Source organism: Perognathus longimembris, chromosome 7 (assembly GCF_023159225.1).
Source record: "Perognathus longimembris pacificus isolate PPM17 chromosome 7, ASM2315922v1, whole genome shotgun sequence".
Lineage (NCBI taxonomy): Eukaryota > Metazoa > Chordata > Mammalia > Rodentia > Heteromyidae > Perognathus > Perognathus longimembris.
In genome coordinates, this window is record NC_063167.1 from 14637475 (window position 1) to 14645959 (window position 8485).

Here is an 8485-nt window from a genome sequence, read left to right on the forward strand (position 1 = left end):
GCCCAGTCTTGCCGCCTTGGGAGTTGGCTCCACCCGGCTCAGGGCGGGGAAAGGAGAGGGGAGGGCCTGGGCCCGTGGGGGCAGGGGTGCAAAGGTGCCTGGCCCTGTGCTGAATTCCAGGCCCTGGGTGGGATCCAAGGGAGTTCCCTTCCTGGGTGCCGAACAGGATTGCGAGGTGTGTGCGGCCGTGGGGAGGCTGGCTTGTTTATCTGGTCCGGTGACTGATTCATCTCACGACTCTTGGGTGGTTTATCCGGGCGCTTGCGGAGAGGCAGAAAAGGCAGAAATCATCCATGATGTACAGTCTTATCAGAGAGCAGCTGGCCCACAATCAAGGCCGGCAGCAGGTGCAGAGCTATTGCTGGAAGAGTTCTATTCCCAGGGGATTTACCTTGGCATCTAACGGACAAGGTGGGGGGAATAGAAACGCAGAGTGTATCTTGGGGCCGGGAATGTGGCTTAGCGGTAGAGTGCCTGCCCAGCACACATGAAACCCTGGGTTCCATTCCTCAGCACCACATAAACAGAAAAGGCCGGGAGTGGCTCAAGTGGTAGAGTGCTAGCCTTGAGCAAAAGGAAGCCAGGGACAGTGCTCAGGCCCTGAGTCCCAAGTCCCCAGGACTGGCCAAAACAAAACAAAAAACAGAGTGTATCTTGGCTTGGTCCTTGCAGGAGGATGTGTGGGGTAGCTGATGCCCCTCTCTGTGGCCAGATCCTGTCTCCCAGGCTGGACAGTGGACTTGGGAACAGCCCCTTCCTGCTGGGTTAGAAACCCAGGCATCCTTACCTTGTGCCTTAGAGGTGGGATCTGCAAAAGGACCTCAAACTTCGGAGGTCCTTCCTTCCTTCCTTCCTTCCTTCCTTCCTTCCTTCCTTCCTTCCTTCCTTCCTCCCTCCCTCCCTCCCTCCCTCCCTCCCTCTCTCCTCCTCCCTCCCTCCCTCCCTCCCTTCCCTTCCTTTCTCTCTCTTTTTCTGTGCCAGTACTAGGGCTTGAATACAGGGCCTCACACTTTCACTTAGCTGTGTTTTGGTTCAAGGCTAGCACTCTACCACTTGAACTACACCTCCACGTCTGGCTTTTTATTGGTTACTTGGAGAGAAGAGTCTCACAGACTTTTCTGTCCAGGCTGGCTTTGAACTGACTCTCAGATCTCAGCCTCCTGAAGAGCTAGGATTATGGGTGTGAGCCACCAGTGCCTGGCTTTGCTTTTTGTTGTTGTTTTTTCCCCGCTATGCTGGAGACGGGTCTCAGTTCAGGAATGGGCTTCTGGTTTGGGGTGAGGAAGACTGAAACTGCTCCCCAGGCTGTCATTCCCCTCTTGAAGAGTGGGCTCTGTAGACCAGAATACAAACCCATGGTAATAAAGACATGGGGATGGAGGATGTGTTTTTCTCCTCCTCTCCGGGGAGAAAGTAAAGGGATTTGGGTCAGGGTAGACAGGATTAAAGGGTTCCCCCTTCACCCTGGGGGGTTCCACTGCACATAGCACGACACCTGCTTGCTAAACAAGTTGTACCAAGTTCCATTCCCAGATGTTTTTGTTGTTGTTTGTTTGTTTGTCTGTTGACTATGATATCTGGAAATCTATGTCTAAATTTTTCTTTTCTGTGTTGTAATAATTTGTTATCAGTAATGAGCCATTGCTAAAAGTTATTTGACCAAATGGCCAAATCTAAGCTACTAGGGGTGGGGGTGGGGTGGGGCCTGTGCCAGCCATTTCCTATAATGCAGGAAACTACAACTCCCAGACTCCTTTGTCAGTTTCTCAGTTGCTTCCTGATAGGTTGAACCTGGGATCCTGGAGGCAGTTAGGAAGCTAGAGAAGGCAGGCATTTCTCACCTTCTTTCCATGCTTTGGGTGAGACCCCTCAGCAATGGCTTTGCTTCCTCTGGGGCTCTCCCTCCTGCTGGAGGCCCCTCTGCTAGGCACCCCACTGTCTTCCTGTGCCCAGTTCTGGGCTCAAGAGATAGCCATCCATCCCTGTACCTGGAAGGAGGGCACAGCTTCCTGCTATGGGGGATCTCTGGCTGTCCCCTAGGTCCCACTGGATCCTAGTAACCACTCCTCAGTGTTAAAAGGCCCTGCCGGGAAGACTTCTGGGCTCCGGAATGGACACTGAGGCATGGAGGGTCATTGATGAGTGTAGGGACGTGGTGGTGAAAGGAGAGTGCATGTCACAGAATGCTAAGGAGGGAGCCACAGGGGAGAGGAGCAGCTAGCCCAGGAGGACCGGCTGCAACCCACTGGCACCAGAGTAACAGTGAAGCCTTAGAAAGGCTTAGAAAGGGCTTCTGGGAGACAAGAGGAAGGAAGTACATGGACAATGTAGACATCCGATGACTGCAAGGGCCTAAGTTGAAGGAAGTGGGAACATAAGCTGCCGTTTGGGGACATCTGGTCCAGTAATGTCTTCTGCTTTTTTTGTGTGTGGGGAAATTCTGGGATTTGAACTCAGGGTCCTATGCTTGTTAGGTGGGTAGGTGCCCTTCCACTTCAGCTATAACCCTCACTTGCTTCTGCCAGAGTTAATTTTTAATAGTTACATCTATCCTTCCATCCATTGTCTGCCATCTATCAATCAATCTATCTATTATCTGTCTATCTAGCTGTCTATCATCTATCTATCTACCTATCTATTCTTTTGATCAATCTACCTACCTGTCATCTGGGAGAGGATACAATCTCCATATCCAACAACAGGATTTGCTTAAGTAAATAACATTATATTCACCCAAAGTGAGGCGAATGCAAGCTTCAGAATAATGATGGTGAAAATAGTTTATGACTTGTGATAAAGACTCACTGAATACTACCAGGTGGAAGGAAGTGTGGAGGCTTGGGAAGGGGCGTGGCTCAGGGGGTAGAGCGCCTGCTTGTGTGAAGCACTGTGTTCAGTCCCAGTACTAAGAAAAGAAAGAAAGGAACAAGGAAGGAGCCGAAGCTGATGACACTCACATGCGCTGTTCAAGCCTGCTCAGGTAAACACAGGCCGACCCACGCAGCCAAAGTCTCAGAGGATGTTTCTGAAAACACTGATGGGTGACAATTGGAATTACGGGTGTTTATTTATTTCCCTTGGCTTATCTACATTTTGTAAAGTCTTATAAGAAATAATTTAAGGGCTGGGGATATGGCCTAGTGGCAAGAGTGCTTGACTCGTATACATGAAGCCCTGGGTTCGATTCCCCAGCACCACATATATAGAAAACGGGCAGAAGCGGCGCTGTGGCTCAAGTGGCAGAGTGCTAGCCTTGAGCAAAAGGAAGCCAGGGACAGTGCTCAGGCCCTGAGTCCAAGGCCCAGACTGGCAAAAAAGAAAAAGAAAAAGAAAAGAAAAGACATACTTTAAGTCAGGCGTGGTTCAAAGCCAGCCTGGGCAGCAAAGTTTATGAGACTTTTATCTCCAATTAATCACAGAAAAAGCCAGAAGTAGTGTTGTGGTTCAAGCAAAAGGAGCTTGGGGATACCACCCAGGCCCAGAGTTCAAGTCCCAGGACCTCCCCCACCCCCCCAAAAAAGAAATACTTTATATCAAGGAAATGCAAGATTACTCGTCAAATAGGCATTCAAGAAGGGCCTTTTCCTGAGGTGACAGCCTGTCACCCTGCATGGCAGGCCATTCCCTCTCCCGTAGCCAGCCCCTCTCTCCTTCAGAACCCTCTGGGATGGTTTCTTCCCACCATATGCATAGCCCTAAGAGTCTTATTTTAAAATCCAGCCCCACCCTTGGTGTTTCCGGTATATTTTGCTAGTGCTGGGTGCTCAAGGCCAAACATCTGGGTTGAGGTAGAGAGAAATTGGGAGGCTGTCATATGGAGAAGAATCTAGACCCTTTGTGCATTACCATCCCTAGACCCCCAAATCCTGAGGGGAGGGGCTTGTGGAAGCACAGGGGTGGGGGCAGATTTCTCCTGCTTTGAGGAGATGACTTCCCCCACAATGATGGGTTTGGTTCATGAGGTAGGAAGCTCTTTGTTGCTGGAGGCATTCCAGGTGAGGCTGTGACTGGTGGTGGAGGTTCTCTGGTCTCTAAACGTCATGCTCTTGTCTCTGCAGGGAGAGAGAAAGTGGCCTGAGTACTGAGAACATACTGGTATTTCTCCACACCCACCATGCGGCTGAAGGCAGGAGCGCTTTCACATGGGTGGTACAGGACTGGCCTGGACAGTGGCAGAGCCCTTTCCTGATGCTAGCCTGGGTTGCCAGGAAAGCTCTTATTTGGGTGCTTGATCATTTTATCGAACACATAGTACCTTACCTCTGAGCCTTTGTGTGAGCTGTTCCACTCCTTTATCCTGCCTAACTCTGTTGCTTCTTCAGAATCTCTCCTCAAAATCACTTCTTCCAAAAAGGCCTTCTTGTACGAGTCGCTCTCTGGCTCAGTAGCGCATTGCTGTTTGCTGACTGACTGAGTTTTGCTGGGGGAGGAGCTGGCCAAGCCTTTTGTCCCAGAGGAAATAATAATGGAATGGGACCTGTTCTCACCCTTTCTCTGGACACCTAGGGATGCTAGAGCCTTCTCTGGAGAAGCAAGAACATGGAGTAGAAAGGGCTGTCTGGGGATGGCCACCCAGCCGTGGGTGAGAGCCCAGAGCATCCATGATCATTTTTTTTTTGTTGTTAGTCATGGGGCTTGAACTCTAGGCCTAGGGGCTCAGCTATAGCTCAAGGCCAGCGCTCTACCACTTTGAGCCACAGTGCTGCTTCTGGTTTTCTGGTGGTTAATTAGAGGTAAGAATCTCATGGACTTTCCTACCAGGGCTGGCTTGGAACTGGGATCCTCAGATCTCAGCCTCCTGAGTAGATAGGATTACAGGCATGAGGAACCAATGCCTGGCCTTGATCATTCTTGATGGGAGAAACAGGAATAGATCTTTAGCCTCCCCCTGGAGAAGACCTGAGTTGTTAATCAGATGTCCTAGCTGAGAAGCTTGGGGTGAGTCCTTGCATCTGACTCCAGGTGGCCATGAGAAAGTCGTCTTTTTCCCTGTCCTAAGTTAGAGTTGACAGTGGTTTCTGAAACCAAATTCTGGTCATGGGACGTGCCACACGGCTTCCTGCAAGCCAGACCATTAGGCAGGTTGGAATCATTGGTGATGATGGGGGGCGGGGGGGAGGGCGGCTAATGGAGGGGTCTGGGGATCAGAGATGGGAGTGTGGGTGCTCCAAGCTTCTGCTGGAATCTTGCTACCTCACCAGTCCATTTAGTGTCTAGAATAACCAAGGCTTTGAGCAAGTGGTCTATCCTCATCTGATTTTTCCCATCAAGATAGAGTTCTAGCTGGGTGTGCCAGTGGCTCACGCCTGTTACCCTAGCTACTCAGGCATCAACTTACTCTTTCTTTCATTCATTTGTTGAATACCAAGCATCCTCCCTGAGCCCAGGTAGTGGAGCCCGCTGGAAAAACAACAGGGGTTCTCTCTCAGAGCATAACCTCCTCCACACCCTAGTCTCCCCTCCAGTCCCTCAGCCTGGCTGAGGACCACTGCTGAGAGAACAGCCCTGCCATCCCACCTCTGTCCAGCAGGTGGCAGCACACAGTCTGGGCTGCTTGAAAGGTGAGGGGTGGGGGGTTTTACCAATAGAAAGTTCTGCCGTTTTTGGAAAGGCCCAGTTGTACATTGATTGGGTCAAGGTGCTGGATACCTGAATCTGGCCACAAAGAGCAAATATTCTCTCTCCTTGTTTCTGTGAGCTGGAGGCTGTTTGGTTATGAGTGATTAGTTGGAAGCACTGGCTTAAACCCAGGATTCAGGGAAACCAAAGTGAGAGATGCTTCTTTCTGGCTCACCTTTTCCCAGCATGGTGGCTTATGCAGTAGCCCTGTTCCTGTCTCATCTGCAGACTGGGCTATCCTGTTCCCCAGGCTGGGAAATGATGCACATGCAGGGCAGAAAGGCCCTGGTTCCTGACTCAGCCAGCAGGGAAGCCTTCTGAATGGCAGGGGAAGGGATTTGTAAATGGTGACCCCGGCAGGCCCAGTGCTGGACAGTCACTGTGTATTCCTGGACATGCTGCTGAGGTCTGGAAGACATTCCCCAGAGGGAGCTGGGGGGACAGGGCTGGGTTACAAGACTGGCCACTCAGGGGCTGGTCCGCATCCTTCTGTGGGCCATAACTTCCCCTGGGTGAATTGCAAGAGCTGGCTTCCCTTCCACATGATGCGGAGACTTGGTCCTGTGGCGCTCACCTTTCTTGTGTATTCAGGTTTGTGGGTTTCAACTGCAGGTACAATGAGCTTACCTTATTCACAGATTTATTGCATGGTCAAAAAATTTTTTTTGGATGGGCCTAGAACAAATCATGGTGAGGTAATCCAAGCTCAGAGAGACCAATGACACATGCTTTCTCTCATATGCAGAAGTTAGATGTAAACACATCAGGACATGATAAATAGTACAGGACTCTAGGCATTCACACACAGTGAGACCAAAGGTAGACACTCTTAGGGGAGGAACACAGAGATATAATCCTCTGTGCCTCTGATCAAATGTTTACTGAAATGAATTCCAGGAAATGGAAAAAAGGTTTATTGTTTGTAGTTTTTGTTTTTTCTTTTTGTCTTGTTTTTCTGTCTTGGGTGGGTGGGGGGTAAAGGGAGCACAGAAATGGAGGGATAAAAGGTGAATAAATGCAGCAGTGGTACTTAGTAGACATTATGTTGAAAATGAACTATATAACTTGTGGTTGGGGATAGGAGATAAAAACTGGAAGAGAACAAAGGAGTGACATTGTCCAAAAAGAAATGTACTCATTACCTGACTTATGAAACAGTAATCTCTCTCTCTCTCTCTCTCTCTCTCTCTCTCTCTCTCTCTGTTTTGCTCAAGGCTAGCACTCTACCACACAAACCACAGTACCACTTCTGGCTTTTTCTGTATATATGGTGCTGAGGAATTGGACCCATGCATGATGGGTCAGAACTCTACCACTAGGCCAAATTCCCAGCCCCACTCCTCTCTTATAACATAAAAAATATTTTAAAAAATTGGACATGTGTTGGGGCTTGATATCAGGGCTTGGGCATTGTCCCTAATCTGTTGTGGTTTTTGCTCAAGGATAGTGCTCTGCCACTTGAGCCACAGTTCCACTTCTAGCTTTTTGGTAGTCTATTGGATATAAGATTGTCACAGACTTTCCTACCTGGACTGGCTTCAAACCATGATCTGCAGATCTCAGCTTCCTGAATAGCTAGGATTTTTGGCATGAGCCATTAGTGCCTGGCTATTTCTTTAAATCTTTTTATAGTTGTACAAAGAGGTTTCATTTTATCCAGCCTTTATGTTGTGAGAAAAACTGCCTTTTCTGCCAAAGTGTATTGCTTAAAAGTTCCTGCTTTGGCCTGGTGACCTGGCTCTTGTTAAGGGAAAGAGGAACTGCTCTGGGATAAGAAAGGTTTTGTCTTAGATTGGTTTCTTTTCAGGAATTACAACATATCCCAGACTGTTACAAAAAAAAAAAAGTGAGAGTGTGGGTATATTTTCAGATTACTTGTGAACTGTTAATCTTATTTCAAAATCCCTTGTATAAATACATTTTACCCTATTAGAACTGGCCAATCACAAGCAGACTGTGGATCTGAGCTCAGCCAATCCGAGCAGAGGGGCGGGGCCTGCTGTTAGGGATAAATATGGGAGCAGCCTGCCTGCTCTGTGTGCTTGCTGGCCAGATTTTCGGCAGATGGCGCATCTTCCTGCAGAAGTAAATTTTGCCTTGCTGAAACAATTCTCTGTGTTCCTGACTTCAATGGCTCTTGGGGAGCATATTTATAACAATGTGTACAGTGCATCTTGATCAGTGTCACCTCCTACTGTTGTCCTTAAGCTGTGTGGTGAGCTTTTAAAAGACAAATGCATACATATTTCCATCCGTTTTCATTTTTTAATACAAAAATAGACCTCTTTATTTCAAGTTTGGGGTAATACATAGACAGGTGTTGGGGTATTGATAAATATAACATAAAACAGCAGGATTAGACATAAATCTAAGCACATAACAATATATAATCTCAGCACTCCCCTAAGGTGCCGATCACTCTCACCCTTGGTCCTAAAGTTTGCTCCCCTCCCTCCCCCCAGTTCCACCGGTTGCAGATGGAGAGGCTTTGTAAACACCGGCGGGTTTTGTGTTGATTTTCAGGCCTTTTCCATCATACTTCTCACTTTAAAAAAAAATTAAGAATTGTGCTAAAAAGCTCAGAAAAACTTTGTAGAAAAAATTCTTTTAAAATAATAAGTCTGAATAAAAAATAAGTCTTGAGAATAGAAAGGAAGTGAGTATTCAGGCCCAAGACAACAGTGTGGCAATAAAAGCCTTGTCTTTTTAGAAAGCACCTCCCCGAAGCAGCTTGGACACCGGGCTTGGTGGGGCTTGATGGGGACATTTTCCAGAGCTGGCCCTGAGCCCCAGCCCCCTTCCTCCTCAGCCACGTGTTTTCTCCCTTTGTTGTTCTTCTTCTGGGCTCAGCTGTCAGGGAAAACAT